Here is a 21,553-nt window from a genome sequence, read left to right on the forward strand (position 1 = left end):
TCTGGATGTTGGCTGCGGTGCAGATGGAGCGCTTTGCAGTGGCCTGGATCCTGTGTGATTAATGAAATGCAAATCTGTCGTAGAGGCGCTTTCGGCTTGTTACGTGCTGAAACGCCTCCTTGTTTGTGTCATGCTGGCCACTAAGTAACGGTACAATATGAGTGTGGGGATCATTCTTGGCTGTTTGGTCACATTTCACTGCCAGTAATTGATTTTTCCTGATGCTTGATAGCCCACAGCACCCTGCTAAAGTGTCCGGCGGCAAGTGATATTGCTGTTTATCTGAGCTTAACTGAGCAGTACAGTTGCATATATCACAAGCTCCGTTACACACTGTTTTGATTGTCGGTATACTCAAGTTTTTATAGTGCACTTGATTGTCAGGAATCCGTTTTACAAGGCTGCTTTTATTTTCTAGAAGATTCTATTTCCTGTACAGTGTACACAATGATTTCAGTAAATATTTTGCATAAAATGCAGCAAACTCACAGGGAGTTTTGCATTACGTGCATCACTTAAAGGCAAACAAACTGTGACTTGAATTTCCTGCAAATATTTATAATTACAGTTTTTATTGTTCAAGCTGTGAGAAAGCTTTTAATTTCCTCTCCACATTGCATGTGGAGGATCCAGTGCACACTCTGCTGTATCACCTGACTGCCCCTGGATGTGTTGGTGGAGCATTTAGAAACCTGGACATGTTCTATGTGTGTGCATTAATGTTTGCATGAAAAACAACTTGTTGCACCTGTAGCAATGAGTATTATCAGCATACACTACAGTGAGATGTATCCACACGCTTGAACATTTAGTTTCTTTGTTACTAAGACCAAAGTATCTGTGTTGGTGTTTGACTGCACGGTGCTGCAGCTGTGCGAAAGACAGATGCCTCACACAATCGCTCAGAGACAGACCTGGCTACAAAGTGCACCTCCTACCTTCATAATGGTACACGATTGCCCCACCCTGCAATTTTAGGGTGTTTTCACACCAGTTCGATTACTCTGGTACGAATCAGTTAATGAGTTTGTAAACTGTGGTTTAGTTTCTTTTCACACAGGGAAAAATCCAATTGAATCAAAATATGTCACTACAAACCAACAGAGAATGTCACTTACCCCCAGATGTGTCCCAGGCGGGAGAAACAAAAACAAACAGAGAACTTCCGTTCATTTCACGGCTAGTTGCTAGCCCGTGCATACCTTTGCACATCTATAGTACCTTGCCACATTCCTGAATACAAACCATACGTGGCTACAGGAAGCTTTTTAATGCAAACTTGCAGCGTACATCTGGTAGTTGGTTCATGCCAAGAACAAACTTCTCTGGAGTTAATAGACCTTTTGAAGGAGGTGGTTTTGGTGCAGTTGTTTTGGTTCACATCCGAGTGCGATACTGCGTTCACATCTACACAAATGAACCCCACTGGGGGAAAAACAAACCAGAGTTCAGTTTAAACAGACTAAACTCCACAGGTGTAAAAACACCCTTAGACTGACTTACAGTTTAGTTCAGCTCGTGGCGGTATGAATGAAAGAGACAGGCTCTGGTCCAGAAGTTCTCTCCGGAGTTCTAGAGATCATTAGTGGTTTATTCTGTCTTTATTTCTGGACTTGCAGTTTCTGACCCAGTCCTCTTTAAGCTGTTGTGTAGCTGCTGACTTTCCCTCACTCCCTACATGGCTACTGTATGAATTTCCAAGTCCAGTAACACTTGGGTCTGTCGTTACTTGCTATCTCCCACAGGAACCGACGCTTGCCTTTATGAGACAGACTTTACAGTGAAAAACACTGAAACACTGGGTCTAATTCCTATGAGACAAACCTATGTCCATTTATTTATTTGTTTTGTGCACACAGGTCTTTAGAATTCCAAAATATGTACTTTTACAGTTGATTTCCTTGATCTTTACCCCTAAGGAATCCACAGACTGAAGGAGTCTGAGTATGAAGTCTACTCCAGGGTAGCTGGATGGGACGGAAGCTAAATCCATCTATTTATAAACAGTTTCATGGTCCAAAAAGAAATTCCACGCATGCATTAACTTGAAAGAAGCATCTTTAAAACAGGGTTTAGAATGTAGTCCATTAACATTTGTCTAGGAAAGTCGTCTTATTATTTAAATTACAAGCCAACTGGAAGTCAGGTGTGTTACAGAGGGGGAGCTTGGATCTCTGCATGGCCGACAGTAAAGGATGATAATGAGCATGCTCTAGTCTAAGTATTTTAAATTAGCTCTGAGACAGACTCAGAGACGAGCATTGAAAGTGATGTATTGTTCGGATCAAGCAGCTTGCCTTAGTGTATGTTGTCTTGGTGATTTTCATTTCCTTTCATCATTTAATAAGCAGAAGAAGTCACAGATTTAACAAGTGCAAAGTATTTAAAATAGTCAGTCACGGTTTCCCAGGGCAGAAGACGACGTCTTAAAACTGCATTACACTGTCAAAATAATAGGAAAGCAAATTCTGGAGTCAAGGACATCCAGTGTTGATCCTCTGCTTGTCACAACAAGGAGTTTATTTTTACAACTCCATCGATCAATGAGTGCCGTTGTTCCCAAGATCACCCTCAAAGATCGTCACTGGCCGGTGGAGACAGTCGACATAATCTTTTAATTTGATTGTCCTTAACGTTATTTGTCTAAATTAGAACAGCGGTCAAACATGAGAGAGCTGTTGCTGTCCTGCAGGCTCGCCGCTTTTCCAAACTCTCATCCGCATCTGCCTCAGGAGTGCTGACGCTGCTGGAGGGCGAAAGCTGGCTTGGTGTTGGCTGGTGCAGTCTGCAGAGAGAGAAAGAGACATAGAGGGAAAGAGAGAGAGAGGATGAGGTGGGCTGGTGCTGATTTCTGCCTGTCATTTTCACCTGTGTCACCTCAGAGGAAACCAAGTGAAGTCTTTAGATTTTCCAGAAGGAATAACACCATGATGTCAGAGGTACATCACTTGCAAACATCTCCAAACTTTTTGAGGTATTAATACGGGTACATTTAAGCTGCTTTAGCTCTAACTTTGTCTTCTTAGAGGACCGGATTAGCTCGTATTGTTACTCAGAACCAGACATGAGCCTTGTGCTCGGTGGAGGAGGAGGATGCACGTTGACTGTGCTGACGTTTCATAGAGCCGTGGAGCTTTATTTACATAAACGATGACTCTGCTTCCAGGGCTAAACTAGATGTCAAAGCATAAAGTACCTCTGTGTTTAATGAAATGAAATTTCTTCCCTTTTCATCTTTTCTGGCTGCTTTTCACCAGTTTTGTATTTGGCTAGGGTCAGTGTCACTACTGGTTGCATGAAGTGATACCTGGACCCTGCTAAGGTTGCACAGGTAGTCCAACTTCTCCAGGATGCTGTTGCCAGAAGGTTTGCTGTGTCTTCCTTTGTCCAAGGAGGAACAGGATGAGCACTGTCATAGCTACAAAATGACCTCTAGCAAGACACTGATGGGAATGTCTCTGACCAAGCAATAAGATAAGATAAGATAAGATGACCTTTATTAGTCCCATAGGTGGGAAATTTGTTCAGAATCAGAAACAGACTTCATGAGGGTGGTTTGAGGACCCAACATCCTCTACTGGGCCCTGTGGCACTGCCTGACACTGTGGAGCCTAACTGGGATTTGCCATAAAATACCAGAATTGGCAGGTCCACTACTGGTTCCCTGTGCTTTTCACAGATGAGAGCAGGTTCACCCTGAGGACATGTGACAGACTTGAAAGGGTCTGGAGAAGCCATGGAGAACATTATTCTGCCTGTAACATTGTTCAAGATGACTGGTTTGGTGGTGGGTGAGTGACACAGAGACAGTCCTCTACGGGCAAGGCAATGGCACCCTGACTGCCATGAGGTATCGCGATGAAATCCATGGACCCAGTGTTGGACCTTGTGCTGGTGCGGTGGGCTCTGGGTTTGTCCTGGTGAACCACACTGCCCGTCTCATGTGGTGAGAGTATGTAGGACGTTCCTGCAGGATGAAGAAATCCTGATGCCACTGAGTGATGCCCTGGTCCAGACCTGCGATCCCCCAGAACACCATCTGTCGTCTCATTAGGAGCATGTCCCAATTCAGCCCTTTATGGCTTGATACCCAGTCCAGTATAGACATCCAGCAGTGTCCCTTTTATTTTTCTAAACAGTGTACTTTTGGTATGTATACACTGATAATATTTCACACTCCATCTCAGCTTACAAACTTTTAAACTCACTTTGATGAGTTAAACTTTGATTCGAGCGTCTTTCGTGCTTACGAGCTGTCCAGAGGCCATCTGAGAAGACAGGAGAAGGACAAAGTCTTAGTTGAGAAGGCCACAGTGTAAATCTGAGATGTTACGGGTCAGTCGCACTGGCATTAAACATCACAGAGAGACAAACAGGTCAGACACAACTACAAACATTATTTGCTTTTGAGTCTGAATCAAATATCATACAGTGTATGTTACGACTTTGATGTATTGACTGTCTGATGACGACCCAGCAGGATCAATAATGTCGCTATTAGTTGGGGTAAAATTGATTCTCATGACCCAGAGCTGACCTGAATGATGTCGGGGATTGTGCATGATCGTTTGTTGTTAATTTAGTCCACCAAAAGTGTTCGCGTATTATATTTCCTTATTGTCGTAAAGTTAATCATTTATTTAAAAATTTATTAAGAAAATAAAGTCACCGTCACAATAAATGTCCACCCAATGCAGGATATTATTATATACTGTGTGTAAATTTAAGAACATCTGTTTGGTCATTTCCTGTTTTATTTTGTAATTCTTTGCATGTTGTTACACTGTTGTCAGTTTAACTTCCTGATGTTGCCCGTGATTGAGATTTCAGATAAGCCCTGGAAACAAAGAGTAATACATCACAATGAATATTGTGCTGTGGTCTCAACTCGGGAGGAGTTGTTCTACACATAACTAATTAACCATTATATGCAATTTTTTAAGTAAAGCTTTAAAAGGTTTAAAGACCCACATACATGATATCATCAAATGTGTCTCTGCAGATGGAAACGTGTTTTTTCTTGTACCTGTTACATGTGGAGGTGGCGAGTCTGGTTTCTGCTATACGTGGAAAGCTCTCTGTGACATCTCACTTTGTGCTGATGGAAGTGCTTTTTATGGCCCAGTGATATAATATTCAACAATAACTCGATCTGCTTGTTAAAAAGCAGATTTTGCTCGTGGATTAGGTGTCTGATATTATTAAAGGAATGCCTTTAAATGTTTGTATGGAAAGAGTCATGTTTGTGTGGGGAGGAAAAAAAGTGAAAAATGCTTTTTCTCTTAAATATTTCAGGGGAATGAGAGCGTGCTTGTACCTGCTTTTATATCTCTGATGTGTTCAGCTCATACGAGAGGACTGATTTAAGAGCTCACGTGTCGTTCAACTTCCTTCATGTCATGTAAATTATTGAACATCTGTTATATAGTGTCAGCATCCAATAAGTCTTCTCCAGCAGCATCTGTTTTGTGGTCACTGAATTATTTAAAAGCTGCTGCAAAATAAAATAAAAAAAATGCTGGTATTGCTGTATGTTCCAAATATACAAGCTGTTAGATAACACGACCCAGATTAGCTAAATATTAAGTATAAATGTGAATTTTTCAACTTGTTATGAAGTAACTGTGGAGAAAATTAGATGAATTGTACAGTCCTCATAGACTGTATATAAAAGTTCGAGGACAGTACATTCTTTTTAATAGCCAGCAGGGGGTGTAACTCTTTTCTTGATGGGTTTATGGACTCAATTGCTATTTACACATCTTACTGAATAAAGCATGTTTATCTGTCCTTAATAGTCAGAAAGAAAGATAAACCAGTCTGTGTTCTTATTTTAATCACCTATCGTTATCCAGTGAATGTGGAGTAACGGGGTATGCACAAAGGAAGAGATGTAGGGACCATAGATGTGGAAAATTAATGACATTTGGCAACTTTTAGCAACAAGAAGCGAAAGTGACCATTTGTGCCACAAAATTAGGCCTGTCTCGAAGACCAACATTTCTCAACTTTGAAGTAAAGCATGAAGGATGCTGCTGGGTGGCATAATAGAACAAAACTAAACAACTAAAAGTAAAGGATCCCACTAGTGAAGAGACAAATACTTAACTGAAAATGAGCTTTTATACACCCACCTTTACCTGACATGTTTTATCTTAATAACCAAAAGCAGATGCACCAGATTTATATAACAAAACAAATGTCAGTTACTTACATAACTTTTCAGTATATTTATAACTTCTATCATCTTCATAGTTTTCCTTATAACTGCTTTGCTCCTTTGCTCATACCGAGGCTGCTGGTTTGTAGCTGGCTAAAACCCTGCTTTAGCCTTAGCAACTTAGCTTTTTTAGCTTTTTATAAATCTCTGTGTTCGCCTGGGTGAGGGTGATGTCTAATTAGACTTATTGTTACAGTTGCCAGGAAAAGGTGTATTTCATTGAGGTGTTGTGCAAGTTGCTGGCAGTCACTGGTGTTATCTTGGTTTGCAAAAATGTATATAATGCTGCACTTTCGAGCTTCACTACAGCTCGGAGGGTAAAGTGAGTGTTTGCAGACAGGTTGGCGTCTTCCAATATGCTAGCGACCAAAGCAATAGAAGGGAGGATTTTAGTGGAGCACCATCTGGTGTCAGCCAGCAACTCCTCGCAACCGAGTCGCTGAACGGTCTCCAGGCCTGTGTAACTGAAGCCTCACCTGTTCACCTGATACTTTTCCTTAGATAAATTTGGGTTAAATATTTGGTGGATGTATTTAAAGGAGGTTAAATATGAGTCAGTGCTCTCCTGCTGGTTTTTATATAGCATTCCTGAAGTGGGAATTAAAACTCGCTGTTGTCGCTCCTGATGTCTACTCCTATGAGCAGAGCTGCACTTAGGCACAGTCCTGTCTGTCTCACCTAAGGATAAGGAAAAAAGACTGTGCACAAGGACATGCTGAAACGTGAATCCGTCATCAGTAAACAGTTTACATATGTTATTGGGTTAAGACACTAGTTTCAGCTCATACTGAGTAAAATATTACGTTAATTTTAGTCTTAATATGCTATTATTAACTATTTGCACCTGTTTAGTATTTTTTTTCTTATTTGTATTTAAGGTGTTTAGGGTAAGGAACTGTTATTGTGCTGCTAGAACCATCATTTCCCTAAGGGGACCTCCCCAGGGGATTAATACAATTCCATTCCATTCTCTGCTATTCTTTATTAGAGTCACAAATGAGAATTATCCAAGATATGCTAATTGGTTTAAAAGCTTTTAGACAACCATCATGCCAAAATATGAAGGTCTCAGCTGAAAACTTCATAACAGGATGTCATTACCAGTGAGTGACATTCCAGCAGCTAGGTCCATCTTTTATATACAGTCTGTGGTGCCACTATATAATTACAGGTTAGCAGCAGAATGGTTTTATGTGAATAAAGGATGACAACGTTTATTTAGAACAAAGGATTTTTAGAAATCTGGTCTCAAACTGAGGATTTTTAACATTTTAGGCAAATGCATTAACTACTACAGAAGACACATCCAGAAAAATGTACTACAGAAGCTGCTTTATATGTATAAAATGTATCTTTTCTCATTAGAATATATGAAACGCTTGTAGTCTTAAAATCAAAGGTGTTATACACGAGATATTTCCATCTTTTTGTAAGTAATATCACTTTGATTTATCTTTAAAATGTTTTATATTTGTCTAATGTTGTGACGTCAGTGGATCTTTTCCATTTACCACCATATTGTTTCAGAGGAGAGGTTCACACCTGCTCGTGATGTCACTACCCTGCAGAGGATACCGCATGCCCTTGCATCTTTTCAACCTCTTACATCTGCCACTTTTATTTTGAACTGCTTCCCACGTGGAGGTGGGGGTGGTCGTAGCAGTGCCTTTAAACACTTCACACCCCCGCCGTCTTGCACGTTCCTCCTCGCGGCACCTCCCAAGCCCCATAAAAACACTCCACACTGACTCAGCATGTGTGTGACAGGCAGAGGGGCGGGAAAGGGGCAGGGCAGTGGGTTATATGAGTGTGCTAATTGGCTGAGTGTGAGCATGTAGCTGGTTGTGCTGGTTGGACAGGTCTGCACTAACTGCTCAGCTGGAGAGAAGTAAGGAAGGAGCTGAAGATGAGAGTGGAGGAAGAGGGAAGAGGAGAAAGGATGAGACGAGATAAACCATGTGGGAGGTGTAAATCCTGTATGGATGAAGCGGCTGTGAGAGGAGGAGAGGTGAGTGTGAGATTGAGATGGAGGGGGGAGGAGGACAGTGGAGAGGAGAGGCAAGATTTTGTGAGTCTCTGTAGTACAAATGTAGCTGTGAGTGTCTCAGGTTTCTGCTGACAGCGCAGGGTGATAAAGAGCCACTACTGAGGCAGCTGACAGCCCTGCACAATGATGCCGATAATACAGATGTGCATGTCATGCTGTTGGACTTACAGACAGATGACTAATGCACGGGAAAAAGTGGCGCTCTACACTATATTGTGTGTGTTTGTGTGGGTGGATGAGAGGGTAAGTGTGAAACCATGAATGACATTACATGTGTGAGGAAAGGGACTGCATATTTTTGTATAATCAGTTTGTGTGGGCATGTCAATGCACGCAGCCCCTCCTGGACTCGTGTATACCATTACTGAGCTGCTGTACTCTAGAGCATGGTGACCATTCAGGATAATTAGTTACTTATAAATCATATATTCACGATATAATCATTTTATAGCCGTAAAATTTTGCATGTGGTCAAGTGCACTTATCATTACACTGTTGTCAGTTTTTTAAAAGTTGTCTATATTTAAATGTTAATTAATGCAAAGGTGTTAAATTTAAATGTTGTCGAACATGGATAGAAGACATAAATATTTAAAGAAGTAGTCACATTTTTAGACTGTTAAGGAGCCCTTCTCTGCTCTGCTTTGCTTTAACTTGCATCATAATGGATACATAATTTTTAGTGTTGCAAATTAATATTATTAATACTGGAGAAACCCAAAGGTATCGCCTCTCTTTGCTGCTCAAATCAGCATTATTAGCCATTTTCATACATGCACCGCATCTCTGCAACTTTCTTTTCACTGAGGGAGGTGGATATCCAGCACGTTAGCTGGTTTTTAGTCTGGCAGCTCCCCAGTGCAAGAGCTGCATTACATTTAAAGTGTGAAGTTGTAATTTCCCAGTTTCCAGTTGGAATTTTCAATGGGAACGCCCCCTCAAGTCAGACTTTCCACACCAACCCAGACTTCATAATTCAAGATGGCAGCAGCACTTGTAAACATGAGCAAAGCTGCAGAACTGTTGTGCATTTGTGACTCACTAAATAGGCTGGGCTCTATGAATGAAGGCACTGCAGTGGTATTTTCAATGTTAAAAAAAACAAACAGGCGGGTTGTGTTCCAGGTGTTGCAGCTGGTTGGGGCTGAGAAGAGAAATACTACTACTAGAACACAGCAGTCATCCATTATCTGACTTTAAACTTAAAAGGGATGCAGCGATGTTGAATTGCACCAAAGTGAGAATAAGCCGCATTTACTGCCGGTGAACTCAGTCTTAAAAAGCAAGATAGTCATGAAAAAGTGACTTTTCTCCATGTTCATGTCAGAAAGAAAACAGAGCTTTATAAAAAAAAAAAGGCAAAAATTATATTTTAACTTTTTAAATAAGTTTAAAGTGAGTGACCTACAGGTCTCAAACTTCTGAGTTCTTCTGAGTGAGTGTTTGTTATTATTTTATGCACACTTAGATCAAACAGATGAAAACTCACAGGGACAAACGTCTCTTACGCAGTATAATTTCACACCTCCTTGAAAGTTAAAAGTCTCTCACTGTCTCATACCCCAGCGTGTCTCCATAGTGTAGTGGTTAACATGTTTGCTTGGTAAATGAAAGGTCACTGATTTGATTTCAGCCAGAGACCAAAGTTAAACATGCAGAGGTATCTGCTGTGGAGAGCTAAGATAAGTGATTGTCGTCTGATGGCGAAAAGCCCAACTCCAAATAAATGCTAATGTTGCTCCAGATGTGTGCACATTGTCCACTGTTCCTTCCTGTAGACATGAGACATTTTTATTGTTTGGATGTTTGCAGTCAAAGTTTGCTTTTATCTTAACCTCTCACTATGGATGTGCAGTCCTCCTAAGTCCATTGGCTTGAATGGGTAGTTTTGGTTTATCTAGGAAAATGGTTAAAATCTCTTTGGTATGGAGAAGAAAAAATGCTTTTTTTGACCTTTGACCGAGCTGCTGTCCTCTCTAAAGTCTGGTACATTTACCCATTTGATGGAAAATGACTCCTCAGCAGGGCAGAGCGTGCAAGGTCGAACACTGGCAAAAGTGGCCTTTGATGAGCTTTGATGTGGGAGTTGTTTCGTGAGATTTCAAAGAAGTTGGTGGCTCGAAAATGCATCTGAAAACACATTTCATGAAAACCACAGTGAGCTCGGAGATGGACATGACAGACATGACTGACTGCGGAGCAGATTCAAACTGATTATTTAATGGGTCATAATGGTCTGCTATCCCTACAGGCATGAAATTCTATTAATGCCCATAATGCTGTTTGGATCAATACATGACTACTGCACTTTTAAACCACGATGGCTTTGCAGATGCTAATACGGCTCTGAAAGTCTCTAGGCAAAATATCTTGTGATAAATAGTCATGAATGTGGTAGATGGATCTGTTTACTCTCTAATGTCTCTAGGAGGTTGGTAATTGTCTCATAAAATTGCTCTGAAACATTTGCATGGATTAGTGTGAACTTTGCAGGTGTTTTTTCTGTTTCAAGGTGATTTTTAATCACTTCTGCAAGCCCATAATGTTTCATTTACCGTCATTACTTTTGATACCAATGAGCAAATCGAGGTGAGATAATCAAAAAGTTCAAAAACTGGTGATAGCACAGTGGTTGTGTTAACCAAACATATGACGTTGCATGCAGTAACTGTTAATGGAACAGTGATCTTGTCTAATCTATGCATGCAATCCATAGATTGTTTGCAAAGATTGAATGCTGTTGTAGTGTAGCACTGACTTTGAATCCATGCATGATCCGTCTGCTGGTTCTTTCTAAGTACTCCTGCTTCCTCCCACAGTCCAAAAGCTGAGGGTTGTTAGGTTAATTGGTGATTCTCTCTGTGTTAGCCATCCTCTTGCCCTACGACAAATGGGTTAGGCTCCAGCACCACTGCGATGTAAGAAGATGGATGGGTGTTGTCAGCTTACTCTAGCAAGCTTAGTTAGAAAGCTGAGTCCACACACTGTGCTGGTGCTCATTAATTCTAAAGAACAGAGTCATCAGAGTATCAGACTTTTACTCATTAAACCTGTAATATTTTTTTGTCAGATAATTCTTTGAAAATGCTTCAAAACGCCACTAACACGTCAGCAAAGTCCAGTTTAATTACTGAAATTGGCAGAGATGAGGCCTAGCTGACACTAATCAGCTATATCTTCCACATGTTGGTAATTTAAGCTAAACAGTTTCATAAAAACAAACATCCATAGAAAACAAAACCAGGCTATAAAAACGTTTGTTTTGCAGTGAGCTTGGGCATTTTGACAGTCTCTGGGGGAGTCTGTGGGCACTGACTCAGGTGGCCACTAGAAGAACTGCAGTTTTTCTGCACTTGTGCATTTTTCCTTCATTTCTCTTACCTGAGATGTTGCAGCAAATATGCAGCTATGAGACATGAGCAGGTGGAAGCAGCACTCCATTTCTGTCACTGTTGCATAACGCAACATCGTACTTTTCTGCGATTCGAGGAAAGAACAGTTTGTTGTCTCGTTACTTGTTTAGTGTTTTGGTCTAAGTGTGGTTCTTCATTCACTGAGTCAAGGTAGTGAGTGGAGGAGTTGTAGCAGCAGCAAGGTCACGGCCAACGTGGTGCTGATTGAATGTCTCCCCCTTCTTTTCTTTGCCAATAAGCCTCTCTGCATCTCATACGCACTGCTGCTGCCTCTGCATGAGTCAGAGGACCAATCAGCTTTTGTCTGAAAATGCCTTTGAAGGCACCGTGAGAAGGAAAGGAAGCGATCCGGCCTTGTAACAAGTGCAAACAACAAAGTCGTGCTTCGAAGAAAGCTCTGGCACGGCTTTCTTTCATTTTGGTTCATCCTCTTCAGTCGGTGCTTGGTTAATTATGATTCAGCAGAGTTCACAGGGTTTAAGCGACACGTTTGTGGTGCAACGGTTAACGTTCAGCCATTTCTTGGGAATTTATAAGAGTAGGCAGTTCTGCCAGATACAGTACATGATGTAACATAATAGTACATGCAGATAAATCGATAGTCCATGAGTGAGAGGATGATAAGGGTGCTTCGCGTTGCAGTGTGAATGCCTCTGAGTATCCCTCGCCATCCATTAACTTAACACAAACCTCCTAATCTCCCCTCGGGTTTTTAATGTGCACAACCTGTCATGTTGCTGAAATCATAGCTGCTAGTGCACAGCGCCGGCAACAAGCAAGCTGAGAGCTAATATTAGCACCAGCTCCCCCATCATGTGCAGGGAGCTAATATTAGAGCTGCACTCTTTGGCTTGGGTTTAATTACCTGTGTGATTTGACTCATGAAAGCCTGGCCCAAGGACCCAGAGGAGTTTATCCGTGTGTGTGTGTGTGTGTGTGTGTGTGTCCCTTGTGTCAGCATTATAACCCACAGGAACAACAAGAAGATGAGTCATCTTTATTGAGCAGCTGTGGCTTTCTGTTTATTGAGGTTTGATCAAAGGTGCGCCATCCTTCAGGCTCCCCATCGAGTCTGTCGCTATTTTTAAAACCAAAGAACATAAACAGCCTTCACCAAACAAGTATTGAAAAAAAAGAGTATGACAGTGAATAAAAGCTGTTGACATCAAAAATGCACTCAAAGATTTTCGGTAGAGGTGGATAGATATGTCTGTGATTTGTTGAATTCTTTGCATTCTTTTTGCTGCTGTTGTTGTTTTTCTGTATTTACTGGTAGTTATTTTGTGACCTACCGGTTACTCTGCCTGTGAAATGCAATTCAAAGTATGCTAATATTTTTATTTATTTGTATTTTTAAGCACAGTCCAATCAAGCAGCAACCACTAATGAAGGCTTAAGGTCAAGGTCAAGTTTATTTTTTATAGCACATTTCCAACAGCTCATGCTGCACAAAGAGTCACAGGTTTAATCAGCAGCCTTACCACACGTACAGCTTTTGCTCTATAAATATTGTTTAGGAACTTAACCAGCTGTTTCTGAACAGGTACAGCTGAAGCATTAACATCATAACTGTAAATCTAATATGCTCTCTTCTGCCACTTTGTTAGGTACAACTGCTTTTTAACAAAAAGCGGCAACTCAGTGTGTTTAGGCAAGTAGATGTGACTGATATGATCTGACGTTCAAACTGAGCATCAGAATGGGGAATAAAGGTGATTTAAGTGACTTTGAACGCAGCGTGGCTATTAGTGCCAGCTGGGCTGGTCTGAGTATTTCAGAAACTGCTGGTCTACTGGGATTTTCCCACACAACCATATCTAGGTTTAGTGGAAATGGTGTGAAAAAGGGAAACTATCCAGTGAGCGCCAGTTCTGAGGATGAAAATGTTTTGTTTATATCAGTCAGAGGAGAATTTGAGCTGATAGGAAGGGAAGACTAACTCACTAAACGCTCGCTACAGTCAGGGTATGCAGAAGAGCATCTATGAATGTACAACACATCCAGCCTTGAAGCAGATGGATGGCAGCAGAAGACCACACTGGCACATTAACAGTGGCATAAACAGCATGAAAACACGGCTCCATCCTGCCTTGTCTCAAAGGTTCAGGTGGCCGGTGGTGGTTGAGCCCATCAGTACAAATTCAGCATCACAACACCGCTGAGTATAGTTACTGACAATGCAAGATAATATGCTATGTCACAAACAGTTTTGAGGTTGTTGTTAGTAAAAAAAAAGTAATCTATTACACATTACTTGTTATTTTTCTTAAAAGTAATCAAATTGCTTCCTGGATAAAGTAATTTGTTTACTATATTTTCACATTGCTGCATAAATCAAAACACGTTGTCTCAAAATTACCAGTTAACAATATAAATGTGAGGCTACAGTTCCACTTATCAACAAAAGTCCTTATTATGAACACAAAGCAAAAATGAAAATCAGTCTATTAAGACTTTAAAGTGGTAATTGTACTTTGGAAACATGTACAGGAAGAAACAGAGGCTACGGTGCTGCAAGCCTGACTGTTCATCACTGTCTTTATTAGCTGCTGAAGTTCAGGCTGTGGCTGCTGGGCTGGGGTCAGTACACACTCAGCTTTATCATCACTCTGAGGCAGGGGTAGGGAACTCCAGGCCTCGAGAGCCAGTGTCCCACAGGTTTTAGATGTGTCCTTGATCCAACACATCTGATTTCAATGACTAAATTACCTCCTCAACATGTCTTGAAGTTCTCCAGAGGCCTGGTAATGAACTAATCATTTGATTCAGGTGTGTTGACCCAGGGTGAGATCTAAAACCTGCAGGACACTGGCTCTCGAGGCCTGGAGTTCCCTACCCCTGCTCTGGGGTCTTGGCTAGCTTAGCATTAGCATGCTCACTGGGCAGGTGCTTACAAAGAGCCAAAGTTATCTCGCTCCACCATTTTCCTCCTCCTGACACAAACTGAAATCAGCTGATTGTGGTGCAGGTGTGCTGGAAGGTGTGTCTGACATTGTTATTTATTTGTATCATAACTACAGAACAAGTAACTACATAATAGTAGTCATGCATTGCATTACTTTACACCCAACGTTACACTGTTACACCCAACACTGGTTACAAAGATTTAATCAACTAATTAATGTTCTCAAACGACCTCCACAGTCACCAGATCTCACTGCAGTAGAGCGACTTTGGGAGGTGGAACAAGAGATTTGCTTGTTGTACAGCTGACAAATCTGCAGCAGCTGTTTAGCCGCATATTTACAAAGAATTAGGGCGAAAGGCAGCCACACCTGTAACCTGCAAGGTTTGCAAACTGTCCACTGTGTCCAGTCACTGTTTCATGTAACAGTGTACACCCTCACTTTTTAAAAACCTAGCTATCTGCTTCACATGAATATTGATACTACTATATTAATACTGATATAGTTAGCCTAAAGTGTCCGATTATCAGCCAAGTGACATATCTACTAAAGATAAACCATAAAATGGGATGAATAACGCTAGGCTAAATTTTGAAAATCAGAGTGTAGCTAAAAATTACTTTTCCATTTGGATAAGTGGAAAAAGATTAGTAGTCATAAACGGCTGAGATATTTAGCCAAAAAGTAGAAAATGGCAAACATCAGGGACATGTTTTAACAGACTCGCTCCGATCGCACACTCAGGCGTCCTGCACAAACTCTCCTCCCTTGGTCTAATATTTTTGGCTTTACCATAGTGCAATGTCTGAAACTGACACAACTACAGCTAATGATAAAAATGTAACAATAAGAAACTTTTGTCAAAGTGTTTTATTTCAGTACACATTTTAAATCTCAGATTTGTTTTAAGGTGTAAAAGTCATTCCCTATACATGCACATAATAAAAATTGGTCTTAATTATTTAAAGTAGGCTTGCTGCACATTTGCATTCTTCTGCATTTCAAAATAATAGTAGTAGTAAAAGTATTAAAAATCACTTTAAATAGTGTGTTCATAATACACAATCTAAAAGTAAAACATGTCTCTGTTGTCCAAAACCAAATCCGATTAGAGACAGTCATTTCTCTGTTTTGCTTTTTAGCCAAACTGTCAGTAACGATGACTCAACAGTCAGTTAGAATTGCTGTGCATGCTGCATGTCCAGACACGCCTGCAAAATGCACACCTGAGCTTGTATTTGGGCTTAAAATTTTTTTTAACATTGTGGGCAGAAAAAATTTTGATTAATATCAATCTAAATTTAGCCAGTACTAAATGCAGTAGCTTGAGATTTTGCTGGGACACAGCTGATTGATTCCCAACCTAAATGCATTCCACTAACACACAAAGCAATGGCTAAGTCTGAATTGCTGAAATAGCTACTGGATAAAAAAGTTTGGCTATAAAAGTAGTTAGTAAAACTAAATTGTGGAACAAATCTCACGTGACTGTTGAAGAGGTCAGAAACCTTTAGATGTAAAAGCTTAAAAATAAAAATGATGTCATTTATCGAATAGTTTCTGATGCAAATAATCTGCAAATAAACAACACAGTACTTTGCCCCAAGCACTTGTCCTACAAACCTCTTAGCTATGAAGTGAAAACCCCACTCAGTGCATCCACACGTGCTCTCTGGGTGCAATCGGTTAGCCAGTGAAATTTACCCCCTCAGTGATGCTGCCAGCTTTCCATTTTTAGCTTGTGGTTGATGGACAGTTTCTTGTAAAGCTAGTTGAGTTTTTTTACATGCTAGTATAGAAGTTGAAATGATAGGAAACATGCAAAGCAATGAGACTGAGTGTGGCAGGTGGAGCTGGTAAATGGATTGTTTCTCTTGTAACTCCTGGCACAGCAGTGGCGCTCCCACCAGACTTCATGCCAAGTTGTCCAGAATTACTGGCAAGCTGGACAGCTGACAGGAAACGGAGCACTCAAGCACTGCTGCACCCAGGATTTAACATTACAGTCTGGATACAGGAAGATTGGTAATAACTCCACCACTGTTTACTGTGTAGTATTTATTTCTTCTTATCTCAGCCTTAAAATTGGGAAGTCACATTTTTTTGACACATCTTATTTATTGTTGTTTTTTATGGTTGCATCATAAAAACAATGTCTTATGCACCACTTTTGACACATTTCACCGAAATTAAGGCTCCAACTTGAAATACCAATTACAAAACAACAGAACCACAGGGAAACATTACATTTCCCACATGTGTAGCTTACAAGTTGTTAGAGATTGTGATGCTGGCATCCAGACTCGGTTGGTTAAGCTTAGGTTAAAGCTGTTTCTTGGGACTCATGAATGATTCGGTGTTTGTAATTAGGTTCAGTTGTAATTTTCCTATATGATTGTGTCACTGTGAGTGTGGAAAGTTTTATTAAAGTAAATCTCCACTAACTATCTGTATGACTAGATGCCAGCAGGAGTTGGTGGGGAAAAGGTAGCCGAGCAGTGTTTTCTTTGTGTTTTCTGACAGAAGAAAAGTGGGGTTGTGTTACATCAGCAGTTGTGTTGCTGCTTTTAACTCTGGCCTTCCTGTAACTCTACACTCCCATCACTCTGGCTTCCTGCCAGCAGAGCTCTCTCCTTCACTTACACGACTCCCTCCTCCTTCTGTCTTTTATCTATTTATCTATCTCTTGTGGTCTTTCTCTCATCGCCCGACTTCATCTCGCTCGCTCCCATCAGCTCCCGCCTCGGTCAGATGACGAATAACTGGATGAAAGAGGCCCAAATTAAGTTCATGCTCATCCGCGCTCTCTCTGAATCAATACTGACTGGCATACTTCAACCTTTTCGTGGTGGAAAATCATAAGTACAGATGATCTCTGAGGATCTGTGCCTCAAACGGATATTTACATTAATAAAAAGCTCCGCATTTTTATGTGTTAGTTACTGAAAAATCTGTTTGATGAGGTTTATCATGTGTGAGAGTTGTCCGCCACATTGATGTGATACAACTACTGGTTTCTTGAGAACAATGTGTAATTTCCAACTGGTTGGCAGTGGTTCCTGCAGGTTGCTGACTCTCATTATGTGAACTGTCGTAGGGATTTCTTTGGTTGCAATTGGTTGTAATTTTTCGTGTTTAAGTGCTAGGTGGCCAAAGCAGGCGGGCTGAGGTTTTTGCCAACTGGTTGGGGAATACACATTTTGCCAGGGGCTCACTGAGCAATCTGTAGGTATGAGTGACTGAGACTTTAGGAATTATTTTCCCAACAACTGCCATCAGCCTAGGGCAACCATTTACAACCAACTGGGCAAAACAAATTTTCCCCCCATGACTGGTGGTTGCCAGATGGTTGCAGACCAGTCTCTAGGCCTGCAGGATTGGGGTCTTATTCACTTGATCTTAGATTGTCCCCATGATTGTCACACATCCAAAATGGTCTGTAAGTTAACCTCACATGGTTAGTGATCACATGTCTGCAAAACCTACTAATGCTTTTTAAATGTCTGCCTGGGGCACAATGACCAGCTCACATTATAAATGATAAATCATAGTTGAAATTGAGAATTCATCTTTAGTTCAGCCACTCATTTATACGACAGTATCATCCCTTATTTACGGCCAAACCATTAACCCCACCACCCTCCCATGCAGCTCTCTGAACATAATACAGATAGTGATAACTTTACACCGAAATAGCACCAAGAGGAAATTAAGGCATACAAATTATTTTGCAGTACATCCATACAGTTTTGTGCAGGTGTAAGCAGACCCTAGGGTACTGGCATGGTAGCAGATTGGGGAGCTTTAGCCCTCAAGGATAAGGTTTCCACCTTAGTCTCAGCTACTTCTGTCATATTTAGAGCTAAGGAGCCACTTTGTCTTCCTCACACCTTTTTACAGAGGCCCCCAGGGAGCTACCAACGACTGGACAAAGGCCAGTTGTTGGCGGTGAATAGTGTAGCTGTGGGAAGACTAGCTGCAAAGTGTGAAAATGACAGATAATGTGACTAATGCAGAGGCAGTGAAATGCACTAAGACAGAGACGTTTTATTGCGGGTGAAGCTCAATGCTGCCATCCGCAACAAATAGGAAAGGATTTATTAAAAATTGCATGCAAGGGCTCAAACCTGCTGCAAACATCCAAACAAATCTTGTGGAAATAATTAAACGTCACAGGGAGAATTTGTCAGCTCGGTGAGACTGATGTCTTTGAAGTGAGGGCAGAAACATGAGTTGGGGTTACGGGAGGGAAAGTTTGGTCGCTCGGCGTGCCAACTTACTCACAAGTTCTCTTTGTTCTGTCGGCTTCAGTTATGAGCGTGCACGTTCTCTCCCACTGCTACCATAAGGCAGCTCCAATCTGTCACTGCTGGCAGCAGGCTGGAGTTCACCGTCCTCATTTGAGTGACTTCTTTTTTTTTAACACAAGAGTTCTGTTGTCTGCGTCGTCACTGGCGTGGAAAGTCATTCTGCATCAATGTTAAACAGAATGGAGACGATTGGAAAGAGGTCAGCTCGGCCAAGATGAGTAACCGCCAGGGGATTTAGCTCGAAAGAGAAAACGAGGACTATAACAAAGAGAATAACAAAGAGATTTCTGTGCTTAGAGTTTAGCTTCATGTGCATGTTGTGGCTGAGCAGCCAGCTGGATCTGATGGTGGACTTGTCAGTGAATAGACAGGAACTAAATATTACTTAATTCAATATCTTTGCACAGAGAAAGTCCTCTTCATCATCGTTGCATCAGTGTCACGGCGATTCCTGAATAAAATCTGATCACGCTAATCCGATCAGAGTTTCCATGAATCATTTGAACCTGCCTCATTTTCTCATTTTCCCTGTGAGTCCAGAGCCTTTAATTGTTTTATTCAGAATGTAAATCGATCCCGGTCATCAGCTCTTTTCAGAGAGCGGGAGAGGACGTGAGGGGATAATTTCTTGCTTCCTCTACAGGATGACAGGATGAGCTCATTTTCTCTCTGACATCATAAAAAAGCTGCATTATTTACTTTTTTGGAAGTATCTGTCATTGGAAATAACAGAGGCCTTTTATTTTTCTTTCTATCATTTGTCTCCAATTGAAACTTTCATTTATTTATTTGCCTTTTTCCTTGGCTGAGATTTTAGCAGTGCAGCTGCAGCGCACAGTCATACGAGCTCTGCCTCCAAAACAACCCAGGAACCATGAATTTGTTTTATGCATACTTTCAATAAAAATCAATTGTATACAAAAAAGAAAATATTTGAAAAAGAAAAGAAAAACACAACTGACTGAGGTGGAAAGCTTGATGTAACAATGAAAGCAGAGCGACAAAGTGCAAACAATGTTACTAAATCCTGCAGTGTTGATATCAGCCAAGTGTCCATTGAAGATAAAGTTCAACTCATTTATGTAACACCAAATCACAGCATCAGTCACCTCAAGGTGCTTTACATTGTAAGGTAAAGACCCCACAATAATATATAGAAACCTCAACAATCTTGGCAATGGCAGGAAGAAAAAACTCCCTCTTAATAGGAAGAAAGCTCCTGCAGAACCAGGCGCAGGGAGAGGCAGCCATCTGCCGTGAATGGTTGGGGGTGAGGGGAGAAGGGAAATGATGAGGACCTGATCATGAGGAGACTCCATCCTCTCTCACTTAACCATCAGAGAACTTTGGTTTATTGCAGGAGTGTCAGCTCATTTCAGCTCATGGAGCCACATACAGTCGTCAGGTTGACTGTCACTGTAGTTTTCCTTTCTTCCTTTTCACTGAGCTTTACATTTTATATTTCTGCAACCACACATTGTGCTTCATTTTAGGTTTTTCTGTGTTTTTAACGCACACACCATGCATTTCTTCTTCGACTGCTCCTGTTAGGGTTCACAACACAGCAGATCATCTGTGTCCGTCTAACCCTATACCCAGAATCCTCCTCTGTCACACCAACCTTCTGCATGTCCTCCGTCACTACACCATGAATCTTTTCCTCCTGCCTTGCAGCTCCATATCCAGCATCCTTTGTCCACTGTATCCACTGTCCCTCCTTTGCACATGTCCAAAGCATCTCAGCCTTGCTGCTGTACATTTGTCTCACACTAACAACCTGAGCTGTCCCTCTGATGTAATCATTACTAATCCCGTCCATTCTGCTCACTCCCAATGAAAATCTTAACATCTTCAGCTCGGCCTCCTGTTTTTTTGTCAGTGTCAGCATCTCCAAACCTTACATCATAGCAGGTCTCACTACCATCTTGGAAACCTTCTGTCACAAATCACCTCTGACGCTGGTTTCCACCACCCGCGCCACCTGGCCTGCACACTCTTCTTCGCCTTCTCATGATGCACGTGTTTAGGAAACAAGTGTGCACCCTTTAAACATATTATTTGTATTGACTTTATATGAAGCGATGCAGTCACTAAAACAATCTGTGAGACTTGGTTGTGTGCACTTGTGCGTCATACAGTGGAAACTATTTTAAGGTGCCATTACCACAGCAACAATAGTTTGTTGTACACAGAGTACATTTCTCCGCTGTTTGTTCACTGTAAAACTTCAACAGCTAAAATACTGAAAGATCACCAGATTTATCTCTGATCATTTAAGATCAAATCATTTAAAACACTAAGTATGCTTCATAATTACATTTTTACTTTTTTTAAGTACAAAAAGGAGCCACAGACAGGCTCAAACAAAATGCATACATGTAAAATGTTTCATGTAGTTTTGTTTTATAACTACAGTGTAAAATGTTACATTTAATTGAATCTGATCAAATTGTCTGTTTAGAAGCACATTTTCCTTCATGGTTAATTATTAATTAATAAACATTTAATTTGTTATATTTTTTCATATTTCAGTTGCGTTTTACTCAGAGTTGTTGCTTCATATTTATTGATCATGACAGTTATATGCCATGGGTATGTATGGCTGCCAGTGGAAGCAGATCACTGCTGTTTATTGATGACGTGACTGCATCAATAGA

The 21,553-nt window shown here is 41.0% G+C and overlaps 1 protein-coding gene across 3 annotated transcripts in view; it reads left to right on the forward strand.

Moving 5' to 3' along the window:
* The window catches only part of LOC100697881 (PH and SEC7 domain-containing protein 1), a 96,034-nt gene that overhangs the window by 5,421 nt on the left and 69,060 nt on the right, over positions 1–21,553 (forward strand). The window contains exon 1 of one of the 3 annotated variants that reach the window (XM_019362322.2): positions 8,083–8,228. The exons of the other annotated variants lie outside the window; for them this stretch is intronic. The gene's annotated coding sequence lies outside the window, so the exon portion shown is untranslated. Of the gene's footprint in view, positions 1–8,082; positions 8,229–21,553 lie in introns of those variants that run through there. 3 annotated transcript variants of the gene reach the window in all.

This window comes from Oreochromis niloticus, linkage group LG8, assembly GCF_001858045.2.
Source record: "Oreochromis niloticus isolate F11D_XX linkage group LG8, O_niloticus_UMD_NMBU, whole genome shotgun sequence".
Classification (NCBI taxonomy): domain Eukaryota; kingdom Metazoa; phylum Chordata; class Actinopteri; order Cichliformes; family Cichlidae; genus Oreochromis; species Oreochromis niloticus.